This window comes from Microtus oregoni, unplaced genomic scaffold, assembly GCF_018167655.1.
Source record: "Microtus oregoni isolate MIOR12 unplaced genomic scaffold, Mior012 000001F_ref0000356, whole genome shotgun sequence".
NCBI classification, from domain to species: domain Eukaryota; kingdom Metazoa; phylum Chordata; class Mammalia; order Rodentia; family Cricetidae; genus Microtus; species Microtus oregoni.
In genome coordinates, this window is record NW_024543060.1 from 48,034,885 (window position 1) to 48,049,548 (window position 14,664).

The following is a 14,664-nucleotide window of genomic DNA, read 5'->3' on the forward strand; positions in this document are numbered from 1 at the left end:
GCCTCCTTTCTCCCAGCATTAAGTTTAGTTGCCTCCCCCCCTGCCTAGCTCTGTTCCCCTATAGTTCTGCTATAGGCCCAAAACTGTTGCTTTATTAACCAATGATATTCATAGCATACAGAGGGGAATCCCACATCGTTCTGACTCTTACTATTGGGTCTAAGTTTCATCACCTATGTTTTTTGTCTAGGATAATGGTTCTAGTTTCACAGATATTACATTACTCGTTATACAGGTCTATTTTTCCAGCACCCAGCTCTCCCTCCCCAACTCTCTCCCCTGTACCTTTTCTCTTTCAGGAATTTCAGGGATAAACACTATCTTGAGAACTCAAATGGTAAAAATATTTTCTTTCCTATCAGAGGACATTACCTAGAATTTATCTTTTTACTACAGCAATGTCTTCACTTTCCATTTGGGAGGTTCCTTATTATATGTGCTCTTTGTAAGGAAATGGGAGTATTAATATGTTATGGTCATTTCTCTCTTTTTTTTTTTTACTTTCTTTTCCCTGACCAGTGTTCTAAATTATATGAGAACCAGAGTTGTGTCTTAGTTAAGGTTTTCATTGTTGTGAAGAGATACCATGACAACGACAACTCTTATAAATGAAAAGATTTAGTTGGAGTGGCTCATAGTCTCAGAGGTTCAGTCCGTTAGCATCATGGTGGGGACCATGACAACATGCAGGCAGATGTGGTATGGTAGCTGTAGCTGTAGCTGAGAGTCCTACATCTTGCAGGCAACAGAAAGTCAATGGAGATGCTAGGTGGCATCCTGAGCATAAGAAACCAGACTTTCTTCAGGGAAAAAGCCAGTTTTCATAATGCAAAAGGAAAGCTCAAATATGCTCATGTAGAAGGAACATATTAAAGAAAACTAGTTTTAGCCTTTTTTTCTTTGAAGAAGAGGTTCTAATAGTGCTTACCCTTTTGATGATAAAGGAAACCTTTTATTATCTCTAACATAGGGGGATTTACCTGGAGATTTTCTTTTACCTCAGAGGCAAAGGATGAGATTATATGTAATGTACTCCACTCAAGAATGGATTAGTGAAACTCAGTTTAATTCAACACTCAATGTGTCTTCAGGAGCAAAAAAATAAACATATTTTCCATGTCTCAGGGAAATTTTCTAACAACTTCTTCCTGCCTTGCAGGGAAGTTTTTCCAGTTCCATGTTTCTCCCAGACAGGCTCTTCCCATTCTCACAAACACACAGCCCTTATTCCTGCTTCTGATCACTTCCTTTCTCCTAAGGAATTGTGTTCTGGCCTGACACTGATGGAATCACAGCCTCGGGTAGCCTCTGTGCCTGTAAAGGATTTGCCTCTGTGGGAACAACTTCTGCTTGAAGAGTTGGCCAACTCCCTTGGTGTAAATGCCCATGTTGTGGCTACTTGCAAACTCAGGCACGATGTCACTGAGCACAGAGAGACACACCATGATAAAGCAGTCCTGTCCCTGTAAGTGTGGTTAGAACAAAAGTCCTCAGAAGTATAGATAACAGTATAGTGATTAGGAAGTAGGAAGTTTCATATATATATACATATATATAGTATAATTTATGTAATTATAAGTGTATGCAACATAATGTTTAATGATCATGTTTAGCAATTGATTTGCAAAATTACTAGAAATGTCTCAATTCTCCTCATCAGCAATAAGATTCCATTCCCACACTGCTGCTCTAGGAAGCTCCCTGGATTCTCGAGCCTGGGCCGATTGTTCCTGTGGGCATTCCCTTTACACTCTTACCATTCTGGTTCCCTGCTCTCTTGTCAAAACACTCACGAGAGTGGGGACATGTCCGTGATTTGTATCCACACAACTTAATTTTGGCCAGCGTAACACGCAGTATGTATCTATTTGTTGAATCATGGGGTGAGTGAATGGTTCACAACCAAGCTGATGTGATTCATGTGTTTACTTATACCCTGCCAAGTGACCTTAAAGAAGTTCTTGCAACCTTATAAACAAAGAGCATGTGAAATAATCATTTAACTAGGCAGAGAGAAATGGAGCTTCTTTTCTCTCCATACACTAAAATATACTATGTTCAGTTCCTTGAATCTCTGCCTTCGGCTCATTTGGAAAGAATATCAAGATATCCTGCAGTGTAAGGAATGCAAAACCAAGAAGAAAAAAAAGGTCTCAAGCCAATGGAAAGAATTTGTTTTTATTGAAGAAAAGATTTTAAGAAGTACACAGTACATCTGACATACCTGAAACCAAGCTGTTTAAGCCTTAGAAGCAAATTGTTTAAACCTTCAAATGTACATGGCAGCCAGCTTTTGAAAAACCAAAGCCAGTAAAAAGTGACCAAAACAAAAACTGATGGCTTGGCTTGATTCAGAATCCTGAATTCTCTTAACAGGATGCTGAATCCATCCAGGGACTCAGAGTTTGCCAGAGAAGTTGGCCAGGGAACCACTGCAATCAATCTTTAAGGAAAGAAAAACATGAGTCAGGAAGAAAAGAGAAAGAATGATGATGAGAGAGGAGAGGAAAGACAGGAAGACAGGGTCAAAGGAGGAAGGAGATTATTCTGAAATGATGGGGTGAAAAGATGGTCTAAGACAAGGCAATCCATGAAGAGACTGGCCAACCTAAACAGCAATGAAAAGCTGAGGATTTGAAATGTTTGTATCATTAATCCAATGATTTTAAACCAAAGAAAGAATAATTATCAAAACTGTTAAGTTGTATCTAGGACTATGTGTCAAATCAAAGAAAGCATAGTTATCAGAATCATTAAGTAGCATCCAGGACTTTGTGACTTAAGATGTTAGCAGGAGGCTGTGAGGAACCAGGAAAGACCTACTGTGAACTTACACCCTGGGGAAAGTTTCATTTATTGATAATATGCAAGTCCTCTGGCTACTAACTTGATGAACTGCCTTTGACAATATTTTAGGCTACTCACATTTACCTACATTAACATGTGAATATCCTTACACAAACAAACGTTTCAGTCACCCCTTCCACTTTGAATGATTACTTTATTTGTGACTGTATGTGTGTCTGTGTGTGGGTATGCCCAGATGACTGCAGTGCCCACTTAGGCCTGAAAAGAGTGTCAGACCCCTGGAGTTGGACTCACTGGTGGCTGTGAGCCACCTAATGTGGGTGCTGGGGATGAACTCAGGTCCTCCGCAGCAGCAGTGTGCACTCGTAATACCGAGTCATCTCTCCACTGCCATCACTTCGCACTGAGAAAAGGCCTTCAGCTCTGTGCTCGAGTTGGATGATCTGGGTGATTGACAGCAGGGAAAGGATACAGCTGTTACAATGAAGGAATGTTCCTGGCCAGGATTCTGACCAGACAATGATGATGTTGGGAACAAAATCTTTGTAAAGATTCCAAATTACCTACTATTTTGATCAAGCCAATGCCACTGACTGAGCTCTGAATCCAGTCACAGTAATCCCTCCAATCCACTCATGTTTCATGGTCATTAGTTTCAGTTACTCACAGTCCATTGCTGTCCAATCAACTTAAAACATTCTAAAAGTAAAAACTGATTAAGTTTTAAATTGTACATCATTTTAGGTAGCATGATGACGTTCTACATTGACCTACTCCATCATGCCATGGATGTGGATTAACCCCTTTCTTAGTGTGTTTATGTCGTATATGCAACCCAACCCTTAATTATAGAATGACTGTCACTACCACGGTGCTCACATTCAAAGCACTCTTATTTTATTCAGAAATGGACCCAAAACACAAGAGTGGTGATGCAAGCAATTTGAATGTGCCTTGAAGTTCTTCTTTTAAGAGAACAAGTGGAAAAAAAATCACAGTTACATACATAGACAAAAAATTCTCCTGGCAAGGTTCAGTTCTCTGAAGTTTCTGACATTTTCTAACACACAGGGGACTATGATAGGCAGAGAACCTGTAACTCTTAGCTTAATCTACCAACCAGAGAGCCAATATGACTATTTTGAAAGTGAGATTTTCCATTTTCTAGCCGGCTTATTAATTTTTAAAAGTAGCTTATCAAATGATCAAGAACTAGTAATTTTTGTTCTAGTTATTAATTTTAGTGAAGTTGTTTATTGAGCTTGGATTTAACTCAACATAGTAAATGGAGCAAAGACACCAGCCATATTTTTCAAATGAATGCATGGTTTGCAAGAGTTCTTCAGGCTGAGGAAGAAATGTTCAGCCTTGGTTTGAGGAGACAATTGCTTATTTGAGATGATGTGTGTGACGGTGTAGTGAAGGGTCTCCCACGGACACTCCCAGGTATATGAAGGGTTTCCCACGGACACTCCCAGGTGTAGGGAAGGGTCTCCCCCGAGACTCCCAGGTTTCTTTACTTCCCTTTTCCTCTTTTACTCCTCATTACTGGTGACCACATGCTTGGTGACTTCAACAAATGCAACATGGGGAGATGATGTTAAAACTTTCACTTACTTGTAGTCATTCATTTCTGATTTTTTTAAAAAACACACACTATGTGCTGGAAATGCATAGAAGCTGGGATACAGTGGTAAAATGTTTCAGATTTTATTTTTCAGAGAGCTTAAATCGTTCACCCATAGCTCCGTGCAATCCGTGCATTTGACTTGTTAGTCAATATTTCTATGAGTAATTACAGATTGTGTCAGTTAAAATAACAAGACTTTGTATTTCATTTTTTTCAGTTCACTAAGCTTCGTATTTCATCTTTAAAATGACTCTGAAACTTGGGAAGTCATGTTGTCCCAATGTCGTCCAAGTTTAAGATGAAGGACGGAAGCTAGTACTTCAAACTCCTAAGTTCTTGTTAATGACTTACTATGGTCAAAATGTATTTATCACCCTAAATTTATATTGAAAGTTAATTCCTAGAACCTTTACCTGTAATTACAGGAGTTATCCCTTATAAAATAGACCTGAAGGGGACCTTTCACTGGCTCATCTGCTAAATCAGGACTGGCCAAGAAGGTGCCATCTATGAGTTGCCTGATACTTAGACCTTACACTTCCCAGCTTCTAAACCTATGGAAGTTTCTGATATTTATGAATTATCCCATTGAAGGTATTTCATTGTAGCACTTCAAATCCCCAAAACACTTGTCTGCTGCCCCACAGTTCTCTGTTACAGAAATAGCTGCCTCACCTGGACCCATTCTAAACAACCATGTACTGACTCAATGGTTCTTTGTCCCCTTGGGTACAAATGGAATAGAGTGAAATTCCCCAGTTAGTCATCACACAGAGAGTGAAGTCATCAGCACTGTGATACAAATTAGAATCTAATATGATGTGGGAGTGTCATATATCAATCCGTTGATTTCATTGGTTAAGTAATAAAGAAACTGCTTGGCCTCATAGGTTAAAACATAGGTGGGAGGAGTAAACAGAACAGAATGCTGAAAGGAAGAGGAAGTGAGCTCAGACTCGACAGCTCTGCTCTCTGGAGCAGAGACGCCATGCTCCCCTCTCCCGGACAGAGGCAATAGCTCTGCTCTCTGAGGCACACGCAATGAAGCTCCTACCCAGGATGGACATAGGCTAGAATCTTTCCTGGTAAGACTGGTGCTACTTAGATTATTAGATATGGGTTAAAGCAAGATATGAGAGTTAGCCAGAAGAGGCTAGATAGAAATGAGCCAAGCAGTATTTAAAAGAATACAGTGTCCGTGTAATTGTTTCTGGGTATAAGCTAGCCAGGCGGCCGGGGTGCTGGGGACGCAGCCCCGCCACTCAAATTACAACACTAATAAATAAAGAAAACACCACTTAGTCTCAAAACATCAAGTCTGAGTAAATCCAGGCGGTCGGTGGTGGCACACACCTTTAATCCCAACAGTGAGTTCTAGGACAGCCAGAGCTGTAACATAAAGAAACCCTAAACCCTGTCTTTGGGGGGTGAGGGGAAGAGTCATCTAGTCATCCATATTTAAAACAAAACACCAGAGCTCCACTTTCAAATTTCAAAATGATATGTGTTAGCCATAGTTTTTGACTTCGTAAAAACCCACTGATAAGACCATACAGATGTCTGCAGACAGAATATTGTATACTTAATAAATAAATTTTTTTAATTAATTTATTTATTTATTAAAGATTTCTGTCTCTTCCCCGCCACCGCCTCCCATTTCCCTCCCCTTCCCCCAATTAAGTCCCCCCCACTCAGCCCGAAAAGCAATCAGGGTTCCCTGTCCTGTGGGAAGTCCACGGAACCCCCACCTCCATCCAGGTCTAGTAAGTTGAGCATCCAAACTGCCTAGGCTCCCACAAAGCCAGTGCGTGCAGTAGGATCAAAAACCCATTGCCATTGTTCTTGAGTTCTCAGTAGTCCACATTGTCCGCTATGTTCAGAGAGTCCAGTTTTATCCCAGGCTTTTCCAGACCCAGGCCAGCTGGTCTTGGTGAGTTCCCAGTAGAACATCCCCATTGTCTCAGTGTGTGGGTGCACCCCTCGCGGTCCTGAGATCCTTGCTCGTGCTCTCTCTCCTTCTGCTCCTGATTTGGACCTTGAGAATTCAGTCCTGTGCTCCAATGTGGGTCTCTGTCTCTGTCTCCTTTCATCGCTTACTGAAGGTTAATATTCAGGAGGATGCCTATATGTTTTTCTTTGGGTTCTCCTTATTTAGTTTCTCTAGGATCACTAATTATAGGCTCAATGTCCTTGGTTTATGGCTAGAAATTAAATATGAGTGAGTACATCCCATGTTCCTCTTTTTGGGTCTGGCTTACCTCACTCAGGATAGTGTTTTCTATTTCCATCCATTTGTATGCAAAATTCAAGAAGTCCTTGTTTCTTACTGCTGTGTAGTACTCTAATATGTATATATTCCATACTTTCTTCATCCATTCTTCCATTGAAGGGCATCTAGGTTGTTTCCAGGTTCTGGCTATCACAAACAATGCTGCTATGAACATCGTAGAGCATATACTTTTGTTGTATGATAAGGCCTCTCTTGGGTATATTCCCAAGAGTGGTATTGCTGGGTCCAGGGGTAAGTTGATCCCGAATTTCCTGAGAAACCGCCATACTGCTTTCCAAAGTGGTTGCACAAGTTTGCATTCCCACCAGCAGTGGATGAGTGTACCCCTTTCTCCACAACCTCTCCAACAAAGGTGTTTTTTATTTTAGCCATTCTGACAGGTGTAAGATGGTATCTTAAAGTTGTCTTGATTTGCATTTCCCTGATTGCTAAGGAAGTTGAGCATGACCTTAAGTGTCTTTTGGCCATTTGAAGTTCTTCTGTTGAGAATTCTCTGTTCAGCTCAATGCCCCATTTTATAATTGGCTTGGTTAGCATTTTACGGTCTAGTTTCTTGAGATCTTTATATATTTTGGAGATCAGACCTTTGTCAGTTGCGGGGTTGGTGAAGATCTTCTCCCAGTTAGTGGGTTGCCTTTGTGTCTTAGCGATAGTGTCCTTTGCTTTACAGAAGCTTCTCAGTCTCAGGAGGTCCCATTTATTCAATGAGGTCCTTAATGTCTGTGCTGCTTGGGTTGTATGTAAGAAGTGGTCTCCTGTGCCCATGTGTTGTAGAGTACTTCCCACTTTCTCTTCTATCAGGTTCAGTGTGTTCGGACTGATATTGAGGTCTTTAATCCATTTGGACTTGAGTTTTGTGCATGGTGATAAATATGGATCGATTTTCATTCTTCTACAGGTTGACATCCAGTTTTGCCAGCACAATTTGTTGAAGATGCTCTCTTTTTTCCATTGTATACTTTTAGCTTCTTTATCAAGAATCAGGTGTTCATAGGTTTGTGGGTTAATGTCAGGGTCTTCTATTCGATTCCATTGGTCAACTTCTCTGTTTTTATGCCAATACCAAGCTGTTTTCAGTACTGTAGCTCTGTAGTAGAGTTTGAAGTCAGGGATGGTAATGCCTCCAGACGCTCCTTTGTTGTATAAGATTGTTTTGGCTATCCTGGGTTTTTTGTTTTTCCATATAAAGTTGATTATTGTCTTCTCCAGATCTGTGAAGAATTTTGATGGGATTTTGATGGGGATTGCATTGAATCTATAGATTGCTTTTGGTAGAATTGCCATTTTTACTATGTTGATCCTCCCAATCCAGGAGCAAGGAAGATCTTTCCATTTTCTGGTGTCCTCTTCAATTTCTTTCTTCAAAGACTTAATGTTCTTGTCAAATAGATCTCCACTTTCAAATTTCAAAATGATATGTGTTAGCCATAGTTTTTGACTTCGTAAAAACCCACTGATAAGACCATACAGATGTATGCAGACAGAATATTGTATACTTAATAAATAAATATTTTTTTAAAAAAAAAGTGGGGCTGGCGAGATGGCTCAGCGGTTAAGAGCATTGCCTGTTCTTCCAAAGGTCCTGAGTTCAATTCCCAGCAATCACATGGTGGCTCACAACCATCTGTAATGAGATCTGGTGCCCTCTTCTAGCCTGCAGGCATATATGCAGACAGAATATTGTATACTTAATAAATAAATATTTTTTAAAAAAAAGATCATACAGAGATGGGGATGCTTTCAAACACAGCCGCTGAAACAGAGAATATCTACAACATTGTCTCTCAAGTGGCCGATAATGACTTTGCTGAATATGTTATCAAAGTGGTGAAGACAAGGCAGAGACCAAGAGGACAGGGAGACAGCTGTAGGCCATCTCTAAAAAGATGAATGTTGTATTTCCTATGAGAAGTATGGTAATAAATTTTGGTGTTTAGATTCTAAATACATTAAGAAACCAATGACTGAATGCAAATCTAATATCAATACATCTCTTACTATTGCCTCCCTCCTCCCTCTTCTCCTCCCTCTCTTCCCCTCGTCCTCCCTCCTCCTACACCTCCCTATAAAGCCATAAAATGTCTCTTCTTCATGCTTCTTTTCGATGTTAGTGTCTTTCAGAATGCCACTAGACCTCTAGGACATCATCTTCTCAGAAGGAGAGGAACCATGAGGCAGGATGCTCCTCCCCCAAAGCCACAAGTCTTTTGGGGTTGGCTGTATATAACAGATGGTTTCTTTGAGTATTCACAGCATTTGTCTACTACAAAGTTTCTGGATATTTTCTAGAATTATCTAATTATCCCTTCCCACATTCCTTAGAGTGAATCGGGCAGGAGGGAACACTGATGATACTTTTTAAAGGGGTGGGTCTAAAGAGGTGTTACCTTTTAAGTATTTAGCCTGCTGTTACAACTTCTAGAAACTTCTGTTTTGCAGTGGGAAAAAGAAAAAGACTTTTTTTCGACCTTTGCTGAAGGTGGAGTGGCAGCACCAACCTTTAAGGCTGTTCTATCCGAATCTCGTTTCTCTTAGCAGGCTTAAGCTGCTCTCTTCTTGAGGTGGTACTTCTTGGAGGAACCCTACCACCCTACAAATAACATCCTGAACACACTGGAACAGGTGGTGGCCTGACACCCCAATGAATGTTCCTACTTTAACACACGGACTCTGTGGCTTCTGTCACATCTTTGAGCTCTTACAAATAATGTTGTGTGGGAAACACAGATGAGGGCCTTGAGAAGCAATAAGGAAGATGCTTGCACTCTTCCAGAGCACCTGAATTTGACTCTCTCATTGGAAGTTCTTTAGTGGCTCCAGTTTCAGCTCCAGGTAACTCAATACCATCTTCTGGCCTTTGTGGGCACTACACTCATGAGTATAAGCCCCCCCCCCCACACACACACGCACATATACTTGTTTGTTTTAAGTAAATAAACTTAAAGACTTGTGGCTTTGGGGGAGGAGCACCCTGCCTCATGGTTCCTCTCCTTCTGAGAAGATGATGTCCTAGAGGTCTAGTGGCATTCTGAAAGACACTGACATCGAAAGGAAGCATGAAGAAGAGACATTTTATGGCTTTATAGGGAGGTGTAGGAGGAGGGAGGACTAGGGGAAGAGAGGGAGGAGAAGAGGGAGGAGGGGGGCAATAGTAAGAGGTGTATTGATAATAGATTTGCATTCAGTCATTGGTTTCTTAATGTATTTAGAATCTAAACACCAAAATTTATTACCATATTTCTCATAGGAAATATGAGTCTAGAAAAAAGAAGGGGAAACAAAGACCAGGTCAGGTGTGTTCCTTTTCACTTTTTTTAGATCATTTAGAGGAAGTATAAGTTATGGACTTGTGTAATTATGTAGTGATTATCAAGCACTTGTTTTCCAGATAGTGGGTCCTGAGGTCCTGCTTCATAATCTGCATTTGAACACAACCACATGCCGATGTGGTAAATGGTATTATCTCTGTTAAACAGAGGAGGGGCCCTGCAATGGTGGTGCATGCCTTTAATCCCAGCACTGGTGGCGGGGGGGGGGGGGGCGCAGAGGCAGGTGGATCTCTATGAGTTCAAGGCCAGCCTGGTCTACTGAGCTAGTTCCAGGACAGCCAGGAGAAACCTTGCCTCGAAAAACCAAAATAAAAACAAAAACAAAAAATCACATATATACATACATACTCATACATGCATACACACATACATCACACACACATATTCAGAACAGAGAAGAAAGATGGCATCATGGAGCCTCCTCTATTTATACACACAACTCAAGCCATTCTCACTCCATCAGCCATTCGTCCCTCCGTTTTCCCTTGCTAAACATAGCTTCAGGACTCTAAAACCCATCTAAAGCTCAGTTTGCATCTCTAGCCCACCACTTGATCTACTTTCATTTAACCTCAGGACCTGCCTGTCATATTACAGATTGTCACCCACTTCTTCTTTTGTTCAAAATATAAGATAATGGGTACCCCAGCTACCGAGGCCCCTTATATTGACCTAAACTTAGGTCTCTGTGGTCACAGAGCTATCTTAGCAGACTCAGAAAACAGAAATACTCCAAATTTCTGGCTAATAATTCCATTTGTCACGCACCCTAAGAATCCCATGTTTTTAAACGCTTTTTCTAGCTAATGGATTACATGTTGTCTTACTGTCTGCAGGCTAATATGACAGAATACAGTGAAGCAGACAACACAAACAACAGTCCTTCCGCTGTAAGGTCCCTGATCCCATTCGCTACCCACCATCATCCCACTCCTTCAGAGATGAGGTCTCAATTTAGGGATCTGGAGAGACACAGATATTCAGACAACATGTATTCCATGGGGAACTGTGAGTGTCACTCTGTGTTCTCAGCTGCAGAATGGACATGAGGTTTGTTTTTAATTGGTTCTCTGTACGACACTGGTCTTCCATCATCCTCAAGAAAGAGCAGACAAGCTGGTACTCAGGGGCCTCCTTGTACCTGTTCTCACTGAGTTTCACAGAATTTGGCAATATAGATTGTAACCGGCTTGGAACCCTCCCACGGGAGGGCCTCTCTTATACTGGGTCTGTTCTTCTAAGAGTGGAGGAGTATGTCTGTTTGGGAATAGTCAAACTTTGAGGTCATTGTGAACATGTTTTTATGAACATACCCAGCAGATTTAGAGGCTCAGTGACTTGAGAGATGAGGTCTCAATTTAGGGATCTGGGAAGGACACAGATATTCAGACAATGTGCATTCTATGGGGAACTGTGATAGTGGTGATATCGATGGGGAGAAAGGGAGCATTTTCTTTGGTTTGGCCTTAGACCCAGCAATTTCTGCTTCGAAGCTACCCTCAAAAACCTAAACTAGGCATTAATAATGGAAAGTTAGCAGGCTGTATTAAGTAATCTGTGGTTGGTTAACACCTGCCAAACAAACCCACCACCAAACGTGAAAACTCTCCCCAGAACCCACCATGCGTTTTTTCAGGGAACCTGCATTCCTGTGATTTCCCTGGGTTCCTTGAGTCAGACTCTCCCTTCCTGAGCTGTGGTTTAGAGGGTCTATCAACCCTTCCCGTGGCCAGGCCTTCGAAATCTCAGCAAGGCCGTTGCTATTATTCCCCTGCTCTGTCTTTATATTTCTTAAAAGTCAGCTGTCATTTTCAAAGCAATCCAAAACAGCCCACTCAACAGATCCCCTGGGGCTTTGGGAATGGTAAGGCCCTCCAGCAGCAGTGACCTTGATACAAGGAAGTGATTTAAACACTGGGGAAGAAAGGGCCCACTATCTTTATCACACGGGTTACACCATCCACTTTAGAAATTGTGAGAGAGAAGAATAATCAATAGTGTGTTAAGACCCGCCTCCAAGAACGCCAAGACAAAGTATCCCTGTGCTGCCAAATGCTGAGTTGAAGAAGAAGTTGGAATGCACAAAAGAGAAATTAGTTGTGGTGGTGGAGTAAAATGAATTGTGTCTCGAGATGGAATTTGTCATGGGGAATGGCACTCAAGGGCTCTCTGCGTCCTTCAGGGCGATCACACAAGATGCAGGATGACAAATGCTTCAAGTTGAACAAAACAGAATCAAATAACAACACAAGAATGAGCACACTGTAAATTTGCATATGTAGGATAAGAACTGCCACAAATAAACAGTTGAGGAAAGTTTCTTCAGTTGAAATTAAAATACATTTTCTCCTTTCTCTCTCTACTCTCTAACTCTCACATGGACTCCTTGCTCTCTCAAATTCATGACCTCTGGCTTTTTTTCTTTAACTCTTACTATATGTATTTTTACTATATATTCTTACTAAATATATAGCTAAACATATAACTACAACCTGCTTAGTCAGTATAGGGTTACTTGTGTGTACAGATTTCAAGGCTGACTATGTAGTATTGGATCACCAATTGGGAACCTCTTTCTTAAAGAAGACTGATTCTCAGCCCTCCTTCATTGCCTGTAGATTTTGGCTAGGGTTGGGGGTCCTTTGAGATGTCCCCCTTGCATGTTAGCGTGTATGCTGTTATCATTCTTATTCTGAGCCTCATTAAGACAGCCATGTTGAGACTACTCAGGTTTAGTTTCCCTAAATTTCGAGAGAGGAATATCTCAGCAGACATCCTGTTCCTCGGACTGTTACCGTCTTCCTAACCTTTTCTTCATCAATGATCCCTGAGCCATAAGTGAAAGAGCTATGCTGTCAGTGAATCAATGAGGCTGGGTGCCAATCACTTTTCTATGCATTTGGATTGCTTATCATTTTCTGTAATGGTCTCTATCTGTTGTAGGGAACTTTGTTGATGGGTGAGAACTACACTTACTTGTGGAAATAAAGATAAATATTTAGAATACAGTAGGGATTCTGCTAGGTTAGTAAAGTGGTGGCTATAGGTGCGTACAAGATGCATGACCTCACTAGCTCCTGGTAGCCACCTAGGTTTCCAGTAGCAGGCATTAGCCTTTTAAAAAGCACCTGGGAGGAAATGATCATCTCCTGTATACAAATGTTAGAAACCTAAGGTTATACTTGAATATGTTCTGAAAAGTTTTGCTATGTGTCTTAGGGTTCTGTAGAGTATTATATAATATATATTATAAAATGAATATGTATTATATATATATGCATATATATGGGATTTATAGGAGTGGCTTATGAGTGTTGTCCAGCTAGTTCCACAATGACTGTCTACCAAGGGAAGGTCCAAGAATCTAGTAGTTGTTCAGTCCGTGATGCTGGATGTCTCGGCTGGTCTTCAGTAGATGCTGAAATCTTGAAGAATTAAGCACAAATGCTAGGGAAGGAGAGGAGTTATCAGCATCCTTCTTCCACATCCTTATATAGGCTGTGAACTGAAGGTGTGGCCCAAGTTAAAAGTGAATCTTCCTACCTCCAAAGAATTGGATTAAAATTGGGTCTTCCACTTCAAATGATTTAAGTAAGAAAAATCCCTCACAGATCTCCCCAGGCACTTGGGTTTTAGTTAGTTCCAGATGTAGCCAACCAAGAAGAGCCAACACACTCTGCTTCCTGAAAGTCTAGGAAAGGAATTATCTCTCGATAACTGGTACAAAGGAGAAAGCATCTAGAAAGAGTGAAGGAAATGTTCCCACACCAACCTGAGTGAAATCACTATGGAAAAAGATTGGCATCACAGTCCCTAAATTCATTACAATCAAATGTTTGATTTCCCACAGCAGCCCTAACTGTGACATGAACAGCTGTCAACAACAAAATTAGAAGGAAATGCGTTATGTGTGTTTCACCCACATTTGCTTGTCCCATTTTCACACCATTTGCTCAGGAGAATGTTTCCACAAAGTTCTTCCAGTAGAGATTTTCGTTATTCCAAAGGGAACCCCTCAAGTCTGGTGACTTAGGTATGCCACATGTGAAATACACTTGTAGTGTTAGACAGCATGGCTCCCAAACGGTTGGGTGCTGAATGCCAAACTGTAGTAATAAGGGCGGCGGGACTGTGTTCCCAGCACCCCGGCCGCCTGCTCGGCTAGCTTATGCCCCGAAATAACAACACACAAACTGTATTCATTTAATCACTGCTTGGCCCTTTAGCCCTAGCCCTTACTGGCTAATTCTCACATCCCGATCAACCCATCTCTAATAATCTGTGAGAACCGGTCTTACCGGGAAGATTCTAGCCTAGTCCATCCTGGGTCGGAGCTTCATGCCTGGAGGCGGGGCATGGCGTCTCTCTCAGGCGTCTGCTCCTGAGAGGAAAGCTGTCGAGACTCTGACCTCACTTCCTCTTCCTCCCAGCGTTCTGTTCTGTTTACTCCTCCCACCTATCCTCTAACCAATAAAATGGGCCAGGGCAGTGCCTTTATTAGCCAATGACCTTCCTCCATCACCAAACCCAAGATCAATGAAGAGTCTGGGCCACAACTGTTTTAATCCTGAAACCATGCTATGAAGAATCTATTATCATTCCCGTAT

The 14,664-nt window shown here is 41.4% G+C and overlaps 1 protein-coding gene across 2 annotated transcripts in view; it reads left to right on the forward strand.

The window, feature by feature from the left end:
• Gpc6 (glypican 6) overlaps positions 1–14,664 on the forward strand; it is a 994,531-nt gene that overhangs the window by 898,323 nt on the left and 81,544 nt on the right. The window lies entirely within an intron of this gene.